Source organism: Syngnathus floridae, unplaced genomic scaffold, assembly GCF_059516105.1.
Source record: "Syngnathus floridae isolate MCC-2025c unplaced genomic scaffold, RoL_Sflo_1.0 HiC_scaffold_144, whole genome shotgun sequence".
NCBI lineage: Eukaryota > Metazoa > Chordata > Actinopteri > Syngnathiformes > Syngnathidae > Syngnathus > Syngnathus floridae.
This window is the reverse complement of record NW_028284166.1, coordinates 1,090-27,246: the sequence shown is the minus strand read 5'-3', so window position 1 is coordinate 27,246 and position 26,157 is coordinate 1,090. Positions and strand designations below refer to the sequence as shown.

The 26,157-nt window shown below is 45.5% G+C and overlaps 2 long non-coding RNA genes across 2 annotated transcripts; both read left to right on the top strand.

Annotated features, from left to right (window-relative positions):
* The first annotated feature begins 606 nt into the window (after nt 1-606).
* LOC148377497 (uncharacterized) lies at nt 607-20,252 on the top strand. Its single transcript, XR_015856668.1, has 14 exons — nt 607-749; nt 927-973; nt 1,097-1,174; nt 6,892-6,980; nt 12,788-12,817; nt 13,008-13,175; nt 13,288-13,364; nt 13,832-14,008; nt 19,084-19,154; nt 19,291-19,395; nt 19,540-19,653; nt 19,812-19,851; nt 20,066-20,128; nt 20,215-20,252. It is a non-coding gene; the product is annotated as an uncharacterized LOC148377497 (long non-coding RNA).
* A 3,109-nt stretch (nt 20,253-23,361) lies between these two features.
* On the top strand, nt 23,362-25,557 carry LOC148377496 (uncharacterized). Its single transcript, XR_015856672.1, has 4 exons — nt 23,362-23,459; nt 23,637-23,683; nt 23,807-23,884; nt 25,449-25,557. It is a non-coding gene; the product is annotated as an uncharacterized LOC148377496 (long non-coding RNA).
* The last annotated feature ends 600 nt before the right edge of the window (nt 25,558-26,157 follow it).

The window sequence follows — 26,157 nt, the reverse complement described above, 5'->3', positions numbered from 1 at the left end:
ATTATGTCAACGCATAATAACTAAGTCTACTGGTCAAAACAGCGGTTACTATATGACGTCGCTACGTCGTGGTCACGTGACGCAGACAAGACGTCAATGGACGTGGGCAGAGTTAACTTGTTTAAAAGGGAGTAGGCAGAAGAAATATTTAATTTATTTAAATCTATTTTGAGTGCACACCATTATGCCAATGCATAACAACTGTAACTCTACTAAACAAAACAGCGGTTGCTATATGACATCTGCCACGTCGTGGTCACGTGACATACGTGACGTCGATGGGCGTAACTTTCGCCGGAATTCAAATCCGCGGGGAGAGTTAACTTGTTTAAAAGAGAGTGGGCAGAAGAATTATTTAATTTATTTAAATCTATTTGGTGTGTGCGCCATTATGTCAATGCATAACAACTGTAAGTCTACTAAACAAAACAGCGGTTGCTATTTGACGTCTGCCACGTCGTGGTCACGTGACGCGGACGTGACGTCGACGCCTACTTTACATCCCACCGATCACAGGACTCCTCGGCTGCATAACCGTGCCCCCTTCCCAACCAATCGGATTTGCTATACGCGAAAACGACGCCAATGGAAAGAGCTTCCGCCCAAATTTAAATCCGTGGGCGTGGCTCGCAGCAGGAAGTAGGAAAATGGCGGCGATGTTGACAAAGACACAGCGGATGGTAACATACGACTAACAAGAGAAATATTTTTATTTTCTGCTTGCAACTGGACCGTCCAGAGCGTACACGGTAAGTACAACTCATCGTTTTTAAAAAGAAGTACTTTTGTTGCCCTGAAAAGCGAGTGAGCGTGGCGTTTGTGGGGGACGTCGAATTTCGACGATTCTTTCTGGTCAACGGTTGTAAATGATTGTGTTGATTAAAAAAGAAAACTTGATGTAACTCTACTTTTAACTGCCGTTTCAGATAGATTTGGAATTGCATCACATCCAATTTTTCCTAGAGCGTACACGGTAAGTAACACTCGTTGTGTTTAAGGAGATTTACGTTTGTAATAGCAGAAGTGTAGCCGCGTTGCGTTGTACGTGTGAATGTTGGTCCGGGCGAAATGTTAATGTTTAATTTCATTCCTTTAGGTTCCACGGTGTTTGTTGGCTGCAAGTTTTCCACTGCAAGAAGAGGCTCATATCATTGACCAGGAGCGAGCTACAATGGTGAGTAGCCATAACATTTATGTTAAACACTTCCTATTTCATGTCTAACAGTACTTGATTTAACAAATAACCATAAATAAATACAGTGTGGGCACTGAAGTTAACATATGTGATTATACTGCCTAATCTGTCACCGAGTAGATTGTTGCAAAGTAATATAAGATCCAAAGTTGTAATTCAGAATAGTTTTCAAAAGAAGGCCATTAGAATTATATACAAGTCTGATTACCCTGAACAAGCTATTAATTAAATCACAAATTCTTCAATTCAAAGATTTGGTAGATTATCAGACAAATAATGTCTAACAGTAATTGATTTAACACATCACGATAAGTAGATTGAGTGTGGGCACTCTCAAGTTAACATATGTGATTATACTGCCTAATCTGTTACAGAGTATGTTGTTGCCAAGTAATGTAGAATAGATCCAAAGTAGTAATCCAGAATAGTTTTGAAGAGGCCATTAGAATGATAAACAAATCTGATTACCTTGAACATAATAACAAGCTAAGTGTTTAATATGTCCTATGAAGTCAAAATTGGGCACCATCATGTGGTGAAATTTGGAATTGCATCACATCCAATTTTGCCTGGGAACAAACAGATTACATAAATCTTAGTTTTGAATAAGCCACTCCTTCTCAAACAAGTAAACTCTGCCCATTTTGCGCAGTAGATGTTCTGTTAATATCTAGTATTTATACAAAGTCATAATTTAAATTGCTTTCAACCTTCATTCATCGGTTCAACCAACATTACTCGCTCTTCTTACCAACTTGTATTGATTTAACTAAGCGTTTAATACTTCCTATCAGGTCTCAAATCGAGATTTGGCAAAATACAATTTCAGCAAATCCAATTTTGCCAGGGAACAAAAATAGATTAAATAAACTAAATAAGTCCTCTTCCCATTAAATAAATCAGAAAAGTCTGTCTTGTAACCAGTCCTCTTCAAACAAGTAAAGTCTGCCCATTTTGTGCCGTAGATTTTGTGTCTATGCCTAGTATTTAAACAAAATCATAATTTAAACGACTTCTTTCCTTCATTCACTTTGGAAATTTGGAATTGCAGCAAATCGAATTTTGCCAGGGAACAAAAATAGATCAATTAAACTAAATAAGTCTTCTTCCCATTAAATAAATTAAAAAAGTCTGTCTTGTAACCAGTCCTTTTCAAACAAGTAAAGTCTGCCCATTTTGTGCCGTCGATTTTGTGTTAATGCCTAGTATTTATACAAAATCATAATTTAAAGGACTTCATTCCTTCATTCACTTTGGAAATTTGGAATTGCAGCACATCAAATTTTGCCTGGGAAGAAAAGTAGATTAAATAAATTTAATAAGTCTTACTACTTCCCATTAAATAAATTAAATACGTCTTACTTGTTCCCACTCCTTTTCAAAACAGTAGTTTAAAACGAGGGCCCTTCACTCAATCTTTAACCTCAACCCCGCACGTTGTGTTGTATCTGTGAATGTTGGTTGTGGCCAAATGATAGTTTTCTTTCATTCGTTTAGGTTCCAAGAAAACTTGATGTAACTCTACTTTTAACTGCCGTTTCAGATAAGCGGGTATTACGTCGCAGTCAAATGCCGCGGATATGACGTAATTGCCCGAACCTCCGCCAAAATTCAAATCTGTTGGCGCGATGGCCGTGAGCCACTGAGCAGCGACGATTATCAACAGAAATATCTTTATTTTCTGCTTGCAACTGGACCGTCTAGAGCGTACACGGTAAGTAACACTCATTGTGTTTAAGGAGATTTACGTTTGTAATAGCAGAAGTGTAGCCGCGTTGCGTTGTACGTGTGAAAATTGGTCGAGGCGAAATGTTAATGTTTAATTTCATTCCTTTAGGTTCCACGGTGTTTGTTGGCTGCAAGTTTTCCACTGCAAGAAGAGGCTCGTATCATTGACCAGGAGCGAGCTACAATGGTGAGTAGCCATAACATTTATGTTAAACACTTCCTATTTCATGTCTAACAGTACTTGATTTAACAAATAACCATAAATAAATACAGTGTGGGCACTGAAGTTAACATATGTGATTATACTGCCTAATCTGTCACGGAGTAGATTGTTGCAAAGTAATATAAGATCCAAAGTTGTAATTCAGAATAGTTTTCAAAAGAAGGCCATTAGAATTATATACAAGTCTGATTACCCTGAACAAGCTATTAATTAAATCACAAATTCTTCAATTCAAAGATTTGGTAGATTATCAGACAAATAATGTCTAACAGTAATTGATTTAACACATCACGATAAGTAGATTGAGTGTGGGCACTCTCAAGTTAACATATGTGATTATACTGCCTAATCTGTTACAGAGTATGTTGTTGCCAAGTAATGTAGAATAGATCCAAAGTAGTAATCCAGAATAGTTTTGAAGAGGCCATTAGAATGATAAACAAATCTGATTACCTTGAACATAATAACAAGCTAAGTGTTTAATATGTCCTATGAAGTCAAAATTGGGCACCATCATGTGGTGAAATTTGGAATTGCATCACATCCAATTTTGCCTGGGAACAAACAGATTACATAAATCTTAGTTTTGAATAAGCCACTCCTTCTCAAACAAGTAAACTCTGCCCATTTTGCGCAGTAGATGTTCTGTTAATATCTAGTATTTATACAAAGTCATAATTTAAATTGCTTTCAACCTTCATTCATCGGTTCAACCAACATTACTCGCTCTTATTACCAACTTGTATTGATTTAACTAAGCGTTTAATACTTCCTATCAGGTCTCAAATCGAGATTTGGCAAAATACAATTTCAGCAAATCCAATTTTGCCAGGGAACAAAAATAGATTAAATAAACTAAATAAGTCCTCTTCCCATTAAATAAATCAGAAAAGTCTGTCTTGTAACCAGTCCTCTTCAAACAAGTAAAGTCTGCCCATTTTGTGCCGTAGATTTTGTGTCTATGCCTAGTATTTAAACAAAATCATAATTTAAACGACTTCTTTCCTTCATTCACTTTGGAAATTTGGAATTGCAGCAAATCGAATTTTGGCAGGGAACAAAAATAGATCAATTAAACTAAATAAGTCTTCTTCCCATTAAATAAATTAAAAAAAGTCTGTCTTGTAACCAGTCCTTTTCAAACAAGTAAAGTCTGCCCATTTTGTGCCGTCGATTTTGTGTTAATGCCTAGTATTTATACAAAATCATAATTTAAAGGACTTCATTCCTTCATTCACTTTGGAAATTTGGAATTGCAGCACATCAAATTTTGCCTGGGAAGAAAAGTAGATTAAATAAATTTAATAAGTCTTACTACTTCCCATTAAATAAATTAAATACGTCTTACTTGTTCCCACTCCTTTTCAAAACAGTAGTTTAAAACGAGGGCCCTTCACTCAATCTTTAACCCCAACCCCGCACGTTGTGTTGTATCTGTGAATGTTGGTTGTGGCCAAATGATAGTTTTCTTTCATTCGTTTAGGTTCCAAGAAAACTTGATGTAACTCTACTTTTAACTGCCGTTTCAGATAAGCGGGTATTACGTCGCAGTCATGTGCCGTGGATATGACGTAATTGCCCGAACCTCCGCCAAAATTCAAATCTGTTGGCGCGATGGCCGTGAGCCACTGAGCAGCGACGATTATCAACAGAAATATCTTTATTTTCTGCTTGCAACTGGACCGTCTAGAGCGTACACGGTAAGTAACACTCATTGTGTTTAAGGAGATTTACGTTTGTAATAGCAGAAGTGTAGCCGCGTTGCGTTGTACGTGTGAAAATTGGTCGAGGCGAAATGTTAATGTTTAATTTCATTCCTTTAGGTTCCACGGTGTTTGTTGGCTGCAAGTTTTCCACTGCAAGAAGAGGCTCGTATCATTGACCAGGAGCGAGCTACAATGGTGAGTAGCCATAACATTTATGTTAAACACTTCCTATTTCATGTCTAACAGTACTTGATTTAACAAATAACCATAAATAAATACAGTGTGGGCACTGAAGTTAACATATGTGATTATACTGCCTAATCTGTCACGGAGTAGATTGTTGCAAAGTAATATAAGATCCAAAGTTGTAATTCAGAATAGTTTTCAAAAGAAGGCCATTAGAATTATATACAAGTCTGATTACCCTTAACATAACAACAAGCTATTAATTAAATCACAAATTCTTCAATTCAAAGATTTGGTAGATTATCAGACAAATAATGTCTAACAGTAATTGATTTAACACATCACGATAAGTAGATTGAGTGTGGGCACTCTCAAGTTAACAGATATGATTATACTGCCTAATCTGTTACAGAGTATGTTGTTGCCAAGTAATGTAGAATAGATCCAAAGTAGTAATCCAGAATAGTTTTGAAGAGGCCATTAGAATAATAAACAAATCTGATTACCTTGAACATAATAACAAGCTAAGTGTTTAATATGTCCTATGAAGTCAAAATTGGGCACCATCATGTGGTGAAATTTGGAATTGCATCACATCCAATTTTGCCTGGGAACAAACAGATTAAATAAATCTTAGTTTTGAATAAGCCACTCCTTCTCAAACAAGTAAACTCTGCCCATTTCGCGCAGTAGATGTTCTGTTAATATCTAGTATTTATACAAAGTCATAATTTAAATTGCTTTCAACCTTCATTCATCGGTTCAACCAACATTACTCGCTCTTATTACCAACTTGTATTGATTTAACTAAGCGTTTAATACTTCCTATCAGGTCTCAAGGCAAGATTTGGCAAAATACAATTTCAGCAAATCCAATTTTGCCAGGGAACAAAAATAGATTAAATAAACTAAATAAGTCTTCTTCCCATTAAATAAATCAGAAAAGTCTGTCTTGTAACCAGTCCTCTTCAAACAAGTAAAGTCTGCCCATTTTGTGCCGTAGATTTTGTGTCTATGCCTAGTATTTAAACAAAATCATAATTTAAACGACTTCTTTCCTTCATTCACTTTGGAAATTTGGAATTGCAGCAAATCGAATTTTGCCAGGGAACAAAAATAGATCAATTAAACTAAATAAGTCTTCTTCCCATTAAATAAATTAAAAAAGTCTGTCTTGTAACCAGTCCTTTTCAAACAAGTAAAGTCTGCCCATTTTGTGCCGTCGATTTTGTGTTAATGCCTAGTATTTATACAAAATCATAATTTAAAGGACTTCATTCCTTCATTCACTTTGGAAATTTGGAATTGCAGCACATCAAATTTTGCCTGGGAAGAAAAGTAGATTAAATAAATTTAATAAGTCTTACTACTTCCCATTAAATAAATTAAATACGTCTTACTTGTTCCCACTCCTTTACAAAAAAGTAGTTTAAAACGAGGTCCCTTCACTCAACCTTTAACCCTATTTATTCACCTTCTAGGCTAAGTGTTAAAGGCTAAGTGTTAAAGGCTAAGTGTTAAAGGCTAAGTGTTAGAGGCTAAGTGCCAGAGGCTAGGCGCCAGAGGCGAGTTTTTGTGGGCTGAAATTTTAGTGGGGTTAGTGTGAATACAATCCAAAAGAATACAACAGAATACAATACAATAGAATATAATACATAGATTAAATTCAATAGCTCTTACTACTTCCCATTAAATAAATTAAATACGTCTTACTTGTTCCCAATCCTTTTCAAAAAAGTAGTTTAAAACGAGGGCCCTTCACTCAACCTTTAACCTCAACCCCGCACGTCACATTGTGTTGTATCTGTGAATGTTGGTTGTGGCCAAATGATAGTTTTCTTTCATTCGTTTAGGTTCCACGGTGTTTGTTGGCTATGTTTTCCACTGTCAGAAGGATGAAAATACAAAGTACAACGCTTGGACGTGGGCGAAGACGTCACCGGTGAGTCCTTCCTTCCTATTTATTTACCTTCTAGATGCTAGAGGCTAAGTGTTAGAGGCTAAGTGTTAGAGGCTAAGTGTTAAACACAATACGAACAACACAACGATACTGCACTGAACAACACGATACCGCACTGAGAAACACGATACCGCACTGAACAACACGATACCGCACTGAACAACACCATGCCGCACTGAACACCATGCCACACTGAACAACACCATCCCGCACTGAACAACACCATGCCGCACTAAACAACACCATGCCGCACTGAACAACACCATGCCTCACTGAACGACACCATGCCGCACTGAAAGACACCATGCCGCACTGAACGACACCATGCCGCACTGAAAGACACCATCCCGCACTGAACACCATGCCGCACTGAACAACACCATCCTGCACTGAACAACACCATCCCGCACTGAACAACACCATGCCGCACTGAACAACATTATGCCGCACTGAACATTATGCCGCACTGAACAACACCATGCCGCACTGAACAACACCATGCCGCACTGAACAACATTATGCCGCACTGAACAACACCATGCCGCACTGAACAACACCATGCCGCACTGAACAACACCATGCTGCACTGAACAACATTATGCCGCACTGAACAACACCATGCCGCACTGAACAACACCATCCTGCACTGAACAACACCATTCCGCATTGAACACCATGCCGCACTGAACAACACCATCCCGCACTGAACAACACCATCCCGCACTGAACAACACCATGCCGCACTGAACAACATTATGCTGCACTGAACAACATTTTGCCGCACTGAACAACACCATGCCGCACTGAACAACACCATGCCGCACTGAACAACACCATGCCGCACTGAACAACATTATAACGCACTGAACAACACCATCCCGCACTGAACAACACCATGCCGCACTAAACAACATTATGCCGCACTGAACAACATTATGCCGAAATGAACAACACCATGCCGCACTGAACAACACCATGCCACACTGAACAACACCATCCTGCACTGAACAACACCATCCCGCACTGAACAACACCATGCCGCACTGAACAACACCATGCCGCACTGAACAACACCATGCCGCAATGAACAACACCATCCCGCACTGAACAACATTATGCCGCACTGAACAACATTATGCCGCACTGAACAACATTATGCCGCACTGAACAACACCATGCCGCACTGAACAACACCATCCTGCACTGAACAACACCATCCCGCACTGAACAACACCATGCCGCACTGAACAACATTATGGCGCACTGAACAACATTATGCCGCACTGAACAACACCATGCCGCACTGAACAACACCATGCCGCACTGAACAACACCATGCCGCAATGAACAACACCATCCCGCACTGAACAACACCATGCCGCACTGAGCAACACCATGCCGCACTGAACAACACCATCCTGCACTGAACAACACCATGCCGCACTGAACAACACCATTCCGCACTGAACAACACCATGCCGCACTGAACAACATTACGCTGCACTGAACAACACCATGCCGCACTGAACAACACCATGCCGCACTGAACAACACCATGCCGCATTGAACAACACCATGCCGCATTGAACAACACCATGCCGCACTGAACAACACCATCCTGCACTGAACAACACCATGCCGCATTGAACAACACCATGCCGCACTGAACAACACCATCCTGCACTGAACAACACCATCCCGCACTGAACAACACCATCCCGCATTGAACAACACCATCCTGCACTGAACAACACCATGCCGCACTGAACAACACCATGCCGCACTGAACAACACCATTCCGCACTGAACAACACCATGCCGCACTGAACAACACCATCCTGCACTGAACAACACCATCCCGCACTGAACAACACCATGCCGCATTGAACAACACCATCCTGCACTGAACAACACCATCCTGCACTGAACAACACCATGCCGCACTGAACAACACCATGCCGCACTGAACAACACCATGCCGCACTGAACAACACCATGCCGCACTGAACAACATTATGCCGCACTGAACAACATTATGTCGCACTGAACAACACCATGCCGCACTGAACAACACCATGCCGCACTGAACAACATTATGCCGCACTGAAAAACACCATGCCGCACTGAACAACACCATCCCGCACTGAACAACACCATGCCGCATTGAACAACACCATGCCGCACTGAACAACACCATGCTGCACTGAACAACATTATGCTGCACTGAACAACACGATCCTGCATTGAACAACACCATGCCGCACTGAACAACACCATCCTGCACTGAACAACACCATCCTGCACTGAACAACACCACCCCGCACTGAACAACACGATCCCGCATTGAACACCATCCCGCACTGAACAACACCATGCCGCACTGAACAACACCATTCCGCACTGAACAACACCATGCCGCACTGAACAACACCATGCCGCACTGAACAACACCATGCCGCACTGAACAACACCATGCCGCACTGAACAACATTATGCCGCACTGAACAACACCATGCCGCACTGAACAACACCATCCCGCACTGAACAACACCATGCCGCATTGAACAACACCATGCCGCACTGAACAACACCATCCTGCACTGAACAACACCATCCCGCACTAAACAACACCATGCCGCACTGAACAACATTATGGCGCACTGGACAACATTATGCCGCACTGAACAACACCATGCCGCACTGAACAACACCATGCCGCACTGAACAACACCATGCCGCACTGAACAACACCATGCCGCACTGAACAACATTATGCCGCACTGAACAACACCATGCCGCACTGAACAACACCATGCCGCACTGAACAACACGATCCCGCATTGAACAACACCATCCTGCACTGAACAACACCATTCCGCACTGAACAACACCATGCCGCACTGAACAACACCATTCCGCACTGAACAACACCATGCCGCACTGAACGACACCATCCTGCACTGAACAACACCATCCCGCACTGAACAACACCATGCCGCATTAAACAACACCATGCCGCACTGAACAACACCATCCTGCACTGAACAACACCATGCCGCACTGAACAACACCATGCCGCACTGAACAACACCATGCCGCACTGAACAACATTATGCCGCACTGAACAACATTATGCCGCACTAAACAACATTATGTCGCACTGAACAACACCATGCCGCACTGAACAACACCATGCTGCACTGAACAACATTATGCCGCACTGAACAACACGATCCCGCATTGAACAACACCATCCCGCAGTGAACAACACCATGCCGCATTGAACAACACCATGCCGCACTGAACAACACCATGCTGCACTGAACAACATTATGCTGCACTGAACAACACGATCCTGCATTGAACAACACCATGCCGCACTGAACAACACCATCCTGCACTGAACAACACCATGCCGCACTGAACAACACCATGCCGCACTGAACAACATTATGCCGCACTAAAAAACACCATGCCGCACTGAACAACACCATCCCGCACTGAACAACACCATGCCGCATTGAACAACACCATGCCGCACTGAACAACACCATGCTGCACTGAACAACATTATGCTGCACTGAACAACACGATCCTGCATTGAACAACACCATGCCGCACTGAACAACACCATCCTGCACTGAACAACACCATCCTGCACTGAACAACACCACCCCGCACTGAACAACACGATCCCGCATTGAACAACACCATCCCGCACTGAACAACACCATGCCGCACTGAACAACACCATTCCGCACTGAACAACACCATGCCGCACTGAACAACACCATGCCGCACTGAACAACACCATGCCGCACTGAACAACACCATGCCGCACTGAACAACATTATGCCGCACTGAACAACACCATGCCGCACTGAACAACACCATCCCGCACTGAACAACACCATGCCGCATTGAACAACACCATGCCGCACTGAACAACACCATCCTGCACTGAACAACACCATCCCGCACTAAACAACACCATGCCGCACTGAACAACATTATGGCGCACTGGACAACATTATGCCGCACTGAACAACACCATGCCGCACTGAACAACACCATGCCGCACTGAACAACACCATGCCGCACTGAACAACACCATGCCGCACTGAACAACATTATGCCGCACTGAACAACACCATGCCGCACTGAACAACACCATGCCGCACTGAACAACACGATCCCGCACTGAACAACACCATCCTGCACTGAACAACACCATGCCGCACTGAACAACACCATGCCGCACTGAACAACACCATTCCGCACTGAACAACACCATGCCGCACTGAACAACACCATCCTGCACTGAACAACACCATCCCGCACTGAACAACACCATGCCGCATTGAACAACACCATGCCGCACTGAACAACACCATCCTGCACTGAACAACACCATGCCGCACTGAACAACACCATGCCGCACTGAACAACACCATGCCGCACTGAACAACATTATGCCGCACTGAACAACATTATGCCGCACTAAACAACATTATGTCGCACTGAACAACACCATGCCGCACTGAACAACACCATGCCGCACTGAACAACATTATGCCGCACTGAACAACACGATCCCGCATTGAACAACACTATCCCGCAGTGAACAACACCATGCCGCATTGAACAACACCATGCCGCACTGAACAACACCATGCTGCACTGAACAACACGATCCTGCATTGAACAACACCATGCCGCACTGAACAACACCATCCTGCACTGAACAACACCTTTCCACACTGAACAACACCATGCCGCACTGAACAACATTATGCCGCACTGAACAACACCATGCCGCACTGAACAACACCATGCCGCACTGAACAACACCATGCCGCACTGAACAACACCATGCCGCAATGAACAACACCATCCCGCACTGAACAACACTATGCCGCATTGAACAACACCATGCCGCACTGAACAACACCATCCCGCACTGAACAACACCACCCCGCACTGAACAACACGATCCCGCATTGAACAACACCATCCCGGACTGAACAACACCATGCCGCACTGAACAACACCATTCCGCACTGAACAACACCATGCCGCACTGAACAACACCATGCCGCACTGAACAACACCATGCCGCACTGAACAACACCATGCCGCACTGAACAACATTATGCCGCACTGAACAACACCATGCCGCACTGAACAACACCATCCCGCACTGAACAACACCATTTCGCATTGAACAATACCATGCCGCACTGAACAACACCATCCTGCACTGAACAACACCATCCCGCACTGAACAACACCATGCCGCACTGAACAACATTATGGCGCACTGAACAACATTATGCCGCACTGAACAACACCATGCCGCACTGAACAACACCATGCCGCACTGAACAACACCATGCCGCACTGAACAACATTATGCCGCACTGAACAACATTATGCCGCACTGAACAACACCATGCCGCACTGAACAACACCATGCCGCACTGAACAACACCATGCCGCACTGAACAACACGACGTCGCACTGAACAACACGACGCCGCACAGAACAACACGACGCCGCACAGAATAACACAATACCGCACAGAACAACACAATACCGCACAAACAGTTTTAGATAATATTACGTCGCAGTCATGTGACGCGGACATGACGTCAATAGGCGGAACTCACGGCAAATTTATAATCCGTGGGCGTGGCTTGCAACAGGAAGTAGGAAAGCGGCAGTTCTGGCAAACAAGACACAGCTGTTAGTAACACGATGACTAACAAGGCAAATATTTTTGTTTTCAGCTTGCAACTTGACCGTCTAGAGCGTACAAGGTAATTACAACTGTTTTTTTTTAGCCCTGAAAAGCGAGGGAGTGTGGCGTTTGGGAGGAATGTCGAACTCGGCGTCTGCTTCCAGCCACAGACGCCAAATTTCGACGATTATTTCGACTGGTCAACGGTTGTAAATTATTGCGTTGACTAAAAACTTTATTTAACTCTACTCTTAACTTTGCCGTTTCAGATATGCGGGTATTACACCGCGGAAATGACGTCAATAGGCTGAACTCTCGCCAAAATTCAAATCTGTGGGCGCAATGGCCTTGAGCGAGACACCGGATACAAACACGACGATTATCAACAGAAATATCTTTATTTTCCGCTTGCAAGTGGACCGTCTAGAGCGTACACGGTAAGTACAACTCATTGTGTTTAAAAAGATTTACGTTTGTGTAGTTTGCGTTGCGTTGTATCTGTGAATGTTGGTTGAGGCTAAATGTTAATGTTTAATTTCATTCCTTTAGGTTCCACGGTGTTTGTTGGCTGTATGTTTTCCACTGCAAGAAGAGGCTCGTATCATTGACCAGCAGGAGCTACAATGGTGAGTACCCCTTTCGTCTTCCATTTATGTTAAACACTTCCTATTTCATGTCTAACAGTACTCGATTTAACAAATAACCATAAATAAATACAGTGTGGGCAGTCACGTTAACATATGTGATTATCCTGCCTAATATGTTTATCACAAATATGTCACTAATCACTAATATGTTTATTTGTTTATCACAACACCTTTGGACCTTCAGCAATCGATTATTTACCTTCATCTACATAGAGACAGAACGATGGTGTCTTAAACATCTCATTCATTTCACCAAATAACTTCACGCAGGTGGATAACGGCCGTCTCGGTCACGCTATGTTGCGTGATGCAGTTTTGAAGAACCAAATGCATTTATTCAATGAATAAGTCAAGCTAGTTCTATGTTTATGATGTTGTAAGTTACGGTACCGATTGAAGTTGAGTTCGAAGCCAGTGGAAAACAGCGCTGCGTTTGTGCTCTCCAGGTACAAATGTTGTGATCTCTGACTGACGACCGGGCGAGGCTCGAGTAAGAGATGTCCAAACGAGCTCCGGCAGGGCGGGCCAAGGCGGAGCGAACGGACGCCCTTCAGGCCGCCAATGACGAGCTGAGAACCAAACTGATGGACGTCCAGTTAGAACTTCAGCAGGAGAAGAACAAGGTGAAAACCTCAACAGACAGACACTGCCTGCCTCCCTGCCTGCCTCCCTGCCTGCCTCCCTGCCTGCCTCCCTCCCTCCCAGTTTTCCCGATGTAGATTAGACATGCGTGTGCCATGACTGTGTCAGCCTACATCAACAAATGCACCGAGGACGTCAGCACCACTAAGAATATCATCACCCGGGGCAACCAACGACCCTGGATGACTGAGGAGGTACGTCAAACGCTACGAGCGCGGAACTCTGCCTTCAAGTCTGGCGACAAGGAGACACTGAGGACAGCGAGAGCCAACTTGAACCGTGCCATCAGGATAGCGAAGCGAGACCGCAGTCGAAAATTTCAGGATCGTTTCCACGACGTCAAAAACATCAGGAGTATGTGGCAAGGCATACGGGCGATTACAGACTACAACTCACCCTCCCCCCCCCCCCGGTGGGTGTAGTTGATGCTGACTTTCTAAATGGTCTAAATAACTTCTTTGGGAGGTTCGAGGCACTAAACGGCACTCCAGCAGTTAAAACTGTCCCCCATCAGGAAGAGGAGGTACTCTGCCTTGACTCCGCCGATGTGTTGAAGACCCTGAGGAGAGTCAACCCCTGTAAGGCCCCTGGCCCCGACAACATTCCTGGGCGTGTGTTCAGGGAATGTGCAAGTCATCTGGCTGGGGTCATCACAGACATTTTTAACACCTCGCTGGGCCAAGCCACAGTGCCGGCGTGCTTTAAGACTGCCTCCATCATTCCGGTGCCGAAGAAACCTCAAATCACCTCATTTAATGATTACCGGCCTGTTGCACTGACTCCGGTTATGATGAAGTGCTTCGAAAGGCTGCTTAAAGGTCACATCGTTTCCAGACTCCCCCTATTATTTGACCCGTTCCAGTTTGCCGACCGGCAAAACCGCTCCACTCAGGACGCCATCTCCTCCGTTCTTCACCTGAGCCTGGCTCACCTGGAGGAGAAGAACACCCATGTGCGGAGGCTGTTCCTGGACTTCAGCTCAGCGTTTAACACCATCATCCCACAGCATCTGGTAGGAAAATTGGAACACCTGGGCTTCAACACCCCCCTTCGCAACTGGCTGCTAGACTTCCTCACCAACAGACCTCAGTCAGTCCGGGTCGGACAGAACACCTCTGATGTCATCACCCTCAGCACAGGCTCCCTTCAGGGCTGCGTCCTGAGCCCCCTGCTGTGCACCCTGATGACACACGACTGCGTCCTCAGGTTCACCACCAATCACATCGTGAAGTCAGCAGACGACACAACGGTGGTGGGGCTCATCAGAGACAACAACGACCTGGACTACAGAGAGGAGGTGGAGCAGCTGGTGGGCTGGTGCAGAGAAAACAGCCTGATCCTGAATGAGGAGAAGATGAAGGAGATCATCGTCGACTTCAGGAAAAAACAGCCTCACCACGCTCCACTGATCATCAACAGCTCAGCTGTGGAGGTGGTCAGCACCACCAAATTCCTGGGGGTCCACATCACAGAAGACCTCACCTGGACTATGAACACTACGGCACTGGTCAAGAGGGCACAGAAGCGCTTGTACTTCCTGCGGAGGATGAGGAGAGCCCACCTGCCCCCACCCATCATGAGGACGTTCTACAGGAGCACCATAGAGAGCATTCTGACAAGCTGTCTCTCTGTGTGGTGTGGAGGCTGCACCGCCTCCGATTGGAAGAACGTGAGGAGAGTGGTGAGGACAGCAGAGAGGATCATAGGGGCTCCTCTTCCCTCCATTCAGGACATTTCATCTCAGCGCTGCATGTCCCGTGCCCGTAACATCATCAATGACCCATCACACCCCCACCATGGACTGTTCTCCCTGCTGCCCTCTGGGAAGAGGTTTGCAGCATCCGCTGCAGGTCCACCAGGTTCTGCAACAGCTTTTTCCCTGCTGTCATCAGACTGTTGAACACTAGAACTGTTGAGCTCTAAACTGAACTCTGCATCACACATTCACAGAACTGTACTTTATGACACTACGGACCTCTATCTTGCACTATCTCGCACTACCAACTTTACTGAACTTGTATAAACCCTTTAAATAGAAGTTTAATACATGGTTTAGCATTCCTCTGCACACTCTTGAATACTGTTTTGCCTACTTGCACTATTGCATAATTATCACTGCTGCACTTTATACTTATTTTTAATATATATATATATATATATATATATAGTATATATGTATATATATATATATTTTCATAGGATATGTTACTTCTATTCAACTGCAATATCACTACTTTGTTGTAAGACGTATGCAACGGAATTTCGTTTTGTATGCACCATGTGCAGACAAGATGACAATAAAGTTTGTCTAAGTCTAAGTCATGTCAGGTCAGCTGTCTGGAGAGAGAGAGAAGTCAGGACCTGCGGGCGGAGCACCACCGTGCCACCGCCGCCATGACGGAACTCAAAAGCAAACTCCATGAGGAGAAGCAGAAAGAGTTAGCCATTACCAGGGAGACATTACTGCGGCAGCATGAAATGGAGCTGATGAGAGTGATCAAAATCAAAGATGGAGAGATCCAGCGACTGAATGCCTTGGTCCTCAGCCTGAGGGACGGCTCCATGGACAAGGTGATCCGCTCTATCCGTGTCTGACTATCCGCACGCCACGTCGGGCTTCGATGCGGCCGCTACCGTATTGTGTAGCTTGTCCCCAGTAAGCGTCGCGGCGCTCCGTTGCGGTCTCAACGGCCCGGTGTGGCGCAATGTCTGCTCAGGTGAGGAGGGGGGGCGCTTTGCTGGCGGAGGTGGAGGAGACGCGGCGGTGTCGGGAGACCGAGCGGTGTCGCCTCCACCAGGAGCGCGGAAGAAGCCCTGGCAGCGGCCCAGCAGGCCTGGCAGTCCCGAGCGGCCGAGCTCCGATCGGCTCATCACCAGCATCGGGAGGAGCTGAGCCGAACCAAGAGAGACTGCGAGAGGGAGATCCGCCGACTGGTAGGACTGATCAGATGCGCGGTGCGTGGCTATGTTCCCAATTTCGTTGTATACCTGCAGTGCAATGACACCTAAGGCATTCTATTCTATTCTATTTCACAAGAAGAAAATGTCCGGTTGCTCGCTTCGCTTTTGTCACAGCAAAGGTGTTCTAGTCGATTCCAGAAAAAAATTGGCCGGTTGCTCTCTTTGTTTTTGTCACAATTCTGGCAAATGAGTTTGCCCGCCTGCCTGAGCGCTCCCCGTTTGTACATCCAGACGGATGAGATCAAGCTGAAAGACAGAGCGGTTAGTGTTTTGGATGAAGCCCTGGGGCCGGCCACGTCCACCGCCTTCAGCTGCAGACTCAGGCTGCCGAGCAGCAGATCGCTGCCCTGAGGGATTCCCAAAGGGCGGGCCTAAACTACCCTGGAAGTGGGGTCAACGCCGCTACTAGCAATCCTCTTCATTGCGTAAGCCACCTCATCACACACTTGCAGTACGCATGACTTAGTTCGTTGCTGGAGGAAGGTAGCACAAAAACAGTTTTGAACTTTGAACGAGTGCTTGTGTGTGTGTGTTGCGGGGCGTTTTCAGTCTCAGGAGGATCGGGACACGCGACGGTTTCATCTGAAAATCGCTGAGCTCAGCGCAGTCATCAGGAAACTGGAGGATCGAAACGCCCTGCTTTCTGAAGAGCGCAATGAACTGGTAATTTATTGACGGCACGCTTGAAGGTTTGCGCTACGTTTGATGCGCGCCATCCAGCGAGGCACCCATTGCGCTTGCTTATTAGTTGAGCGGCGCGGCGAGTCGGTTGCCTGGTAGATGTCTTTTATTGGGAGCCAAAGCCACGATTCCGTTCAAACCGATGCAAAAGGAATGGATACGTTCTGGCCCGCGTGTTGTGCGTCTTTCACATCCCGCACTTCATGCTTGCAGCTAAAGCGACTGAGAGAAACAGAAAGCCAGTTTCTGCCACTCCTGTACAAAAACAAACGCCTGAGCAGGAAGAATGAAGAACTCTCGCTGGTGCTGTGTCGCCTTGAAAACAAAGTGCGCTTTGTCACCCAGGAGAACGAGGAGATGGCAAGCTTGGTAAGTCGACGCGGACAACGGCGGCGTGCCAACAGAGTCCACTGCATTTGTGTTCCACAGAGAAGGCCTAGTTCGCTCAATGACCTGGACCGCGGTTGCGGCCAGCAGGACGGTGAAATGGAGTTCCTTCAAGTTGTGGAGCAGCGGCACATCATCGACGACTTGTCCAAGGTCTTCAGGCAGGCGACTCGGTGCACGTACGGCAGCGCCGCGCTCGCTCGCTGTCGCCAGGAAACCTTTTCCGTCCAAAGCTTGGCCGGCGGCCGCCATCCAAAAAATTGGCCCCTTAAATTCCGACCTTTCAAGCAGGAGCATTGTGCGCACGCGTTTGAACACGCTTTAGACTTGTTTTGCCGTTTTCAGCAGCTCAAAGCTCCCGTTTTGTCAGCGCCTTTGCCACTCGCTGTGCGCTGAAAACGACGGACTTGCCCGGCTGCTCAGCCCGTCAACCATGAGCCGCGAGCGCGACGTCATTGTCCGTAGGCAGCTAGTGGCAAAATGCACCCTGTTAGAGTTGCGCTCGCTCCAACTTATTTTGCAAGAACCACACGGGAGACAAGTAAGTTCTTTTGGACACCTGCAGGTGGAGAGTCCATCCGTTGTACGAATGAAGTCTGACTCTCGGCTCCTGCACGAGCATTTTAATTAAGAGAAACAGGGTGGGTGTAAGAGTGGATTGAATAGAGGAAGCCCTTGACCTCTAGTCAAAACATAGCAAGGGGTGTTTTACGACTTTGTGTAGGAAGGGATAAGCGATAGGGATAAATAAGGGATAAATAATATTATTTATTACAGGTCGCAGTCAAAGTCAAAGCAACACAATGATACGATAAAGATAATCTGGAAAACCCTGACACACCCTGTAGTTGTCACTTTTGGAAAAGACGAGCGTCCCTCCAATCATCGCCGGTGACGTGTTTTTCAGGCTCTGGAGACAGGAGCTCATGTCAGAAATGTCATTGTGAGTCGCGTTTGTTTCTGCGCCGGAGCCGTTCGTTCCCTTTGCATCCAAAGAATCTCAAAGGCGGATTATTTGTGTCGACAGGAGAGAGATTTGCTGCTACGATACCGACGTCGAGAATCTCTGAGGAGGAACAAAGCGTGAGGTCCTGCAAGGTGAGTCTGTTTGTTTGCGGCTGCTTGGTGTTGCGCAAGATGAAATGGCCTTTTTCTCGCTATCGTTCCTCTCGTCGATTCATCGTGAGGTGTCGCTTCAGTTTGTTCAGAGAGATGTTTGCTTCCGCGCCCGCAGGTCATCGAAACATTTTACGGCTACGACGAAGACGTGTTGGTGGACTCAGACGGATCGTCCTTGTCTTTTCACACCGACAGAACCCCCGACACGGAACCCGAAGAGGTAGCCCGCCATTTCTGCCAGCGTATTGGCACCAAACATTCCTCTTCAGCCTGGAATCGGACTCGTCTTTGCGTCGCGGGTGCTTTGTCGCCGGTCTGACTGATTCTGGTACTAGTGCTGTGTTGCATTGGTGTGTGCATGAAGAGGCGGAGCTTCGCTACCGCCAGCTGACGCAAGAATATCAAGCGCTGCAACGAGCCTACGCTCTGCTAGCCCAGACCAGCGAAAGGGGACTACGACGCCGAGAAGGAGATCAAGGTGGCGCCCCTTCCCGCAACCCCCGGCCGGGTCGCAGCCTCCCCGTTCTCACCCAGCCTCGGGTGTTCTCTGGTCTGAAAGGAGGAGGAGGAGCCTCCCTCCTCCTCCTTTCAGACCAGAGAAAAGCTGATGGTAGAAATGGGTCACTATCAAAGCAGAGTAGCAGATCTGGAGTCAGCGCTGAAGCAACAAGGACAGGTAAGCTCATCAATGAGCACACCTTTTTCTCAGACAAAATAGCTACATTCTTCAGTCACTCATCCGTCTGGCATTACTGGACCAACCCCCCCCCCCCCCGAACGTGGCTGGGAAAATGCGGAGAAAAGCAAATGTCATTTTCCAGTCAACCAAAGAATTTGTGGATGAAAATGACACAACATTCCAAAGCTGTCCACGCGTTTGTCTCTTCTAGAATGTCAAGTGGGTGGAGGAGAAGCAGCTGCTGCGTCAGAGCAATCAGCAGTTGGCCGAAAAGGTGACGGAAAGAAAGGCGCTGGGCGGAGTCGCTTGGCGTCACACCTGTCGGGAAGCCCCGCAGATGAGGTCTGACTGTCTTTTCAGGTCAGGCGGATGGAGGCGGAAGAAGCGCGTCTGAAAGAGCACATCCAGGATATCCGAGACCAAAACGAACTGCTTGAGTTCCGCATCCTGGAGCTGGAGGTGGGAAGACTCGCACAAGCGTGTTGAGGCCAGAGATGTGACGGACGGACGGACGGACGGACGGACGGATGCATGCCTCTGCCTTTCAGGAGAGGGAGTGGCGCTCCCCCGTCTTGAAGTTTCTGCAAGTCCGTTTCCCAGACGGCCTCAGCCCTTTGCAGATCTACTGCGAGGCCGAGGGCGTGAGCGTACGTAAGGCGTCCCTCGCAACCCTAACCTTAACCCGAGGTCCCAGAACACCTTACATTGCTCCTTGCGCCTTTCCCCCGGACATCGTCATCAGTGATCTGATGAAGAAGCTGGACATCCTGGGCTATAACGCCGTAAGTGTATGTCGAACTCCTTATGTTCGCACTCCACGAGACTCGGCGGCTCAAATGTGACTTTTGGAAGGCTTTGCGCTGAAAGAAGCTTGTTGACGCTGTGCCTTTGGGCTCTTGCAGAATCTCACCAACGAGGAGCAGGTGGTCGTGATTCACGCCAGGACCCTTCTCACCCTAGCCGAGAAGGTAACGCGCACGTCCACGCACGCTCTCGCATTCTGCTTATGTGACAGCAGCCTTTCCTCAGTGGTTAGAATACATCAAAGTGACCAAGTCAGCACTTCAACAGAAGATGTTGGACATTGAAAGTGAGAAGGTAGACAGACACGCGACATCAGCCAAGGGGAACTCCGGCAATGTGCCCCAACAATTCTGACCTTGAGCTGTGCTAGGATATGTTCTGCAAGCAGAAGGGCTACCTGGATGAAGAGTTGGACTTCAGGAAGTGTTCCATGGACCAGGCTCATAAGGTAAGCCGCCCTCAAATCTCCCGCCGGACCACTGATGGACGAGGATTGCGGCCCAGAGGATCCTGGAGCTGGAGGCCATGTTGTACGAGGCGCTACCGCAGCGGGACTGCCCCGCCACGGACGGCGAAAAAGCCAGCCACGCTGGCGTGAATGACGTGCTGACGGCGGATCAGAGAGAAGAGCTTAGGAGCGCCGTGGACCAATGGAAGCGAGCCCTGATGTGCGAGTTGAGGGAGCGCGACGCTTGCATCCTCCAAGAGAGAATGGATCTGCTGCACAGCGCGCAACAGGTAAGGGCCCAAAGCCAGCCCGGCACTTACTTGCACGCTTACTGGCTTTTGAATGCCACTTTCCATTTGTCCGTCCTAGAGGAACAAAGAGCTGAAAGAATTCATCGAAGCTCAGAAGAGACAAATCAAACAATTGGAGGAGAAGTTTCTGTTTCTCTTTCTATTCTTCTCCTTGGCCTTCATTCTGTGGCCCTAACACCAGCTGGTGAGTGAGCTCCAGCGGCACCGCACTCGACACCTCCGATACACTGCCAGCCGGTCTCAGACGTTGGCAGATGCTCCGATGCCAACGTATACCCCCCGCCACGGTGACAGAGGCACCGCGTCACACCGGCGCTCATCCAATCAGAAGGCAGGAAAAGCAAATTCACATGCAGGGCACTTTTGAACCAGAAGAGAGCGCCACAAAAAACGGTTGTTGCCCCAAACGCGCACTAAAAAGGGTCAGAATAACAAGAGTCCCACTGGCCAGCCGGGGCCACCCGTCCAGCTGTTTCTTCAGGGGGGAAAAAAATTGGAGTCACCGGTGAGTACATTTTGCATTTAGCTCTGCTTTTCTGCTTCTGTCTTCAAGTGTGTGGCATCCTGCGATCAAAGAGTCAGCCAACCCCAAAGCGGTTGACCTCAACGTCCCACCACCATGCCTACCAGAGCAGGTGACGTGATGCTTTGGACATCCTTCCGTCTCAGATGCCCAAAAGTACTCTTTGCCACATCTGCGGCAATACGGTGTCTTTTCAAAGGTGCAAATAAATCCAGCGTGGGCGGAACACGCACGTCTTCGGTTTTTCCCGCTTTGTTTGTGTGACAGCTGTTGTGAAAATTTTATACAAATAAAGTTGTATAGTACAGGTTTGGCCAAGCCGCAACTCCCGAACCGCATGCGGCTCTTTTATGTTCATATCAACATTTGTGTGTGTGTGTGTGTGTGGGGGGGTTGTGCGTGTTGGCTTCACTTGAGTTCAATTTGGTATTTTGGTCAAAAGCGCATGTGGTGAAATTCCACAAAGTAGGATGGGCAAACACATTTCTTTAAACTATGAGTGTCAATTGGGCTCTCGAAATGGCAGGGAAAAGATGCACAGCAAAACGAAAACACGTAGATGAACACAGGACGTTTTAATCAGAGTGGGAAAGTTTCTATTTTTTGTTGAACGTGATGGCAAACCATTCTGCCTGATATGTCAGACCTCAGCGCATTTCAAAGATTCAAATCTTCAGCGCCATGCACTTCAGCTCACTCCATGCTAACATTGATCAGGCGTCGAACCCGCATCATCATGCTTAAGAGGTGGCCATGCTAACCAGTGCGCCATTATGTCAACGCATAATAACTAAGTCTACTGGTCAAAACAGCGGTTACTATATGACGTCGCTACGTCGTGGTCACGTGACGCAGACAAGACGTCAATGGACGTGGGCAGAGTTAACTTGTTTAAAAGGGAGTAGGCAGAAGAAATATTTAATTTATTTAAATCTATTTTGAGTGCACACCATTATGCCAATGCATAACAACTGTAACTCTACTAAACAAAACAGCGGTTGCTATATGACATCTGCCACGTCGTGGTCACGTGACATACGTGACGTCGATGGGCGTAACTTTCGCCGGAATTCAAATCCGCGGGGAGAGTTAACTTGTTTAAAAGAGAGTGGGCAGAAGAATTATTTAATTTATTTAAATCTATTTGGTGTGTGCGCCATTATGTCAATGCATAACAACTGTAAGTCTACTAAACAAAACAGCGGTTGCTATTTGACGTCTGCCACGTCGTGGTCACGTGACGCGGACGTGACGTCGACGCCTACTTTACATCCCACCGATCACAGGACTCCTCGGCTGCATAACCGTGCCCCCTTCCCAACCAATCGGATTTGCTATACGCGAAAACGACGCCAATGGAAAGAGCTTCCGCCCAAATTTAAATCCGTGGGCGTGGCTCGCAGCAGGAAGTAGGAAAATGGCGGCGATGTTGACAAAGACACAGCGGATGGTAACATACGACTAACAAGAGAAATATTTTTATTTTCTGCTTGCAACTGGACCGTCCAGAGCGTACACGGTAAGTACAACTCATCGTTTTTAAAAAGAAGTACTTTTGTTGCCCTGAAAAGCGAGTGAGCGTGGCGTTTGTGGGGGACGTCGAATTTCGACGATTCTTTCTGGTCAACGGTTGTAAATGATTGTGTTGATTAAAAAAGAAAACTTGATGTAACTCTACTTTTAACTGCCGTTTCAGATAGATTTGGAATTGCATCACATCCAATTTTGCCTAGAGCGTACACGGTAAGTAACACTCGTTGTGTTTAAGGAGATTTACGTTTGTAATAGCAGAAGTGTAGCCGCGTTGCGTTGTACGTGTGAATGTTGGTCCGGGCGAAATGTTAATGTTTAATTTCATTCCTTTAGGTTCCACGGTGTTTGTTGGCTGCAAGTTTTCCACTGCAAGAAGAGGCTCATATCATTGACCAGGAGCGAGCTACAATGGTGAGTAGCCATAACATTTATGTTAAACACTTCCTATTTCATGTCTAACAGTACTTGATTTAACAAATAACCATAAATAAATACAGTGTGGGCACTGAAGTTAACATATGTGATTATACTGCCTAATCTGTCACGGAGTAGATTGTTGCAAAGTAATATAAGATCCAAAGTTGTAATTCAGAATAGTTTTCAAAAGAAGGCCATTAGAATTATATACAAGTCTGATTACCCTGAACAAGCTATTAATTAAATCACAAATTCTTCAATTCAAAGATTTGGTAGATTATCAGACAAATAATGTCTAACAGTAATTGATTTAACACATCACGATAAGTAGATTGAGTGTGGGCACTCTCAAGTTAACATATGTGATTATACTGCCTAATCTGTTACAGAGTATGTTGTTGCCAAGTAATGTAGAATAGATCCAAAGTAGTAATCCAGAATAGTTTTGAAGAGGCCATTAGAATGATAAACAAATCTGATTACCTTGAACATAATAACAAGCTAAGTGTTTAATATGTCCTATGAAGTCAAAATTGGGCACCATCATGTGGTGAAATTTGGAATTGCATCACATCCAATTTTGCCTGGGAACAAACAGATTACATAAATCTTAGTTTTGAATAAGCCACTCCTTCTCAAACAAGTAAACTCTGCCCATTTTGCGCAGTAGATGTTCTGTTAATATCTAGTATTTATACAAAGTCATAATTTAAATTGCTTTCAACCTTCATTCATCGGTTCAACCAACATTACTCGCTCTTATTACCAACTTGTATTGATTTAACTAAGCGTTTAATACTTCCTATCAGGTCTCAAATCGAGATTTGGCAAAATACAATTTCAGCAAATCCAATTTTGCCAGGGAACAAAAATAGATTAAATAAACTAAATAAGTCCTCTTCCCATTAAATAAATCAGAAAAGTCTGTCTTGTAACCAGTCCTCTTCAAACAAGTAAAGTCTGCCCATTTTGTGCCGTAGATTTTGTGTCTATGCCTAGTATTTAAACAAAATCATAATTTAAACGACTTCTTTCCTTCATTCACTTTGGAAATTTGGAATTGCAGCAAATCGAATTTTGCCAGGGAACAAAAATAGATCAATTAAACTAAATAAGTCTTCTTCCCATTAAATAAATTAAAAAAGTCTGTCTTGTAACCAGTCCTTTTCAAACAAGTAAAGTCTGCCCATTTTGTGCCGTCGATTTTGTGTTAATGCCTAGTATTTATACAAAATCATAATTTAAAGGACTTCATTCCTTCATTCACTTTGGAAATTTGGAATTGCAGCACATCAAATTTTGCCTGGGAAGAAAAGTAGATTAAATAAATTTAATAAGTCTTACTACTTCCCATTAAATAAATTAAATACGTCTTACTTGTTCCCACTCCTTTTCAAAACAGTAGTTTAAAACGAGGGCCCTTCACTCAATCTTTAACCTCAACCCCGCACGTTGTGTTGTATCTGTGAATGTTGGTTGTGGCCAAATGATAGTTTTCTTTCATTCGTTTAGGTTCCAAGAAAACTTGATGTAACTCTACTTTTAACTGCCGTTTCAGATAAGCGGGTATTACGTCGCAGTCAAATGCCGCGGATATGACGTAATTGCCCGAACCTCCGCCAAAATTCAAATCTGTTGGCGCGATGGCCGTGAGCCACTGAGCAGCGACGATTATCAACAGAAATATCTTTATTTTCTGCTTGCAACTGGACCGTCTAGAGCGTACACGGTAAGTAACACTCATTGTGTTTAAGGAGATTTACGTTTGTAATAGCAGAAGTGTAGCCGCGTTGCGTTGTACGTGTGAAAATTGGTCGAGGCGAAATGTTAATGTTTAATTTCATTCCTTTAGGTTCCACGGTGTTTGTTGGCTGCAAGTTTTCCACTGCAAGAAGAGGCTCGTATCATTGACCAGGAGCGAGCTACAATGGTGAGTAGCCATAACATTTATGTTAAACACTTCCTATTTCATGTCTAACAGTACTTGATTTAACAAATAACCATAAATAAATACAGTGTGGGCACTGAAGTTAACATATGTGATTATACTGCCTAATCTGTCACGGAGTAGATTGTTGCAAAGTAATATAAGATCCAAAGTTGTAATTCAGAATAGTTTTCAAAAGAAGGCCATTAGAATTATATACAAGTCTGATTACCCTGAACAAGCTATTAATTAAATCACAAATTCTTCAATTCAAAGATTTGGTAGATTATCAGACAAATAATGTCTAACAGTAATTGATTTAACACATCACGATAAGTAG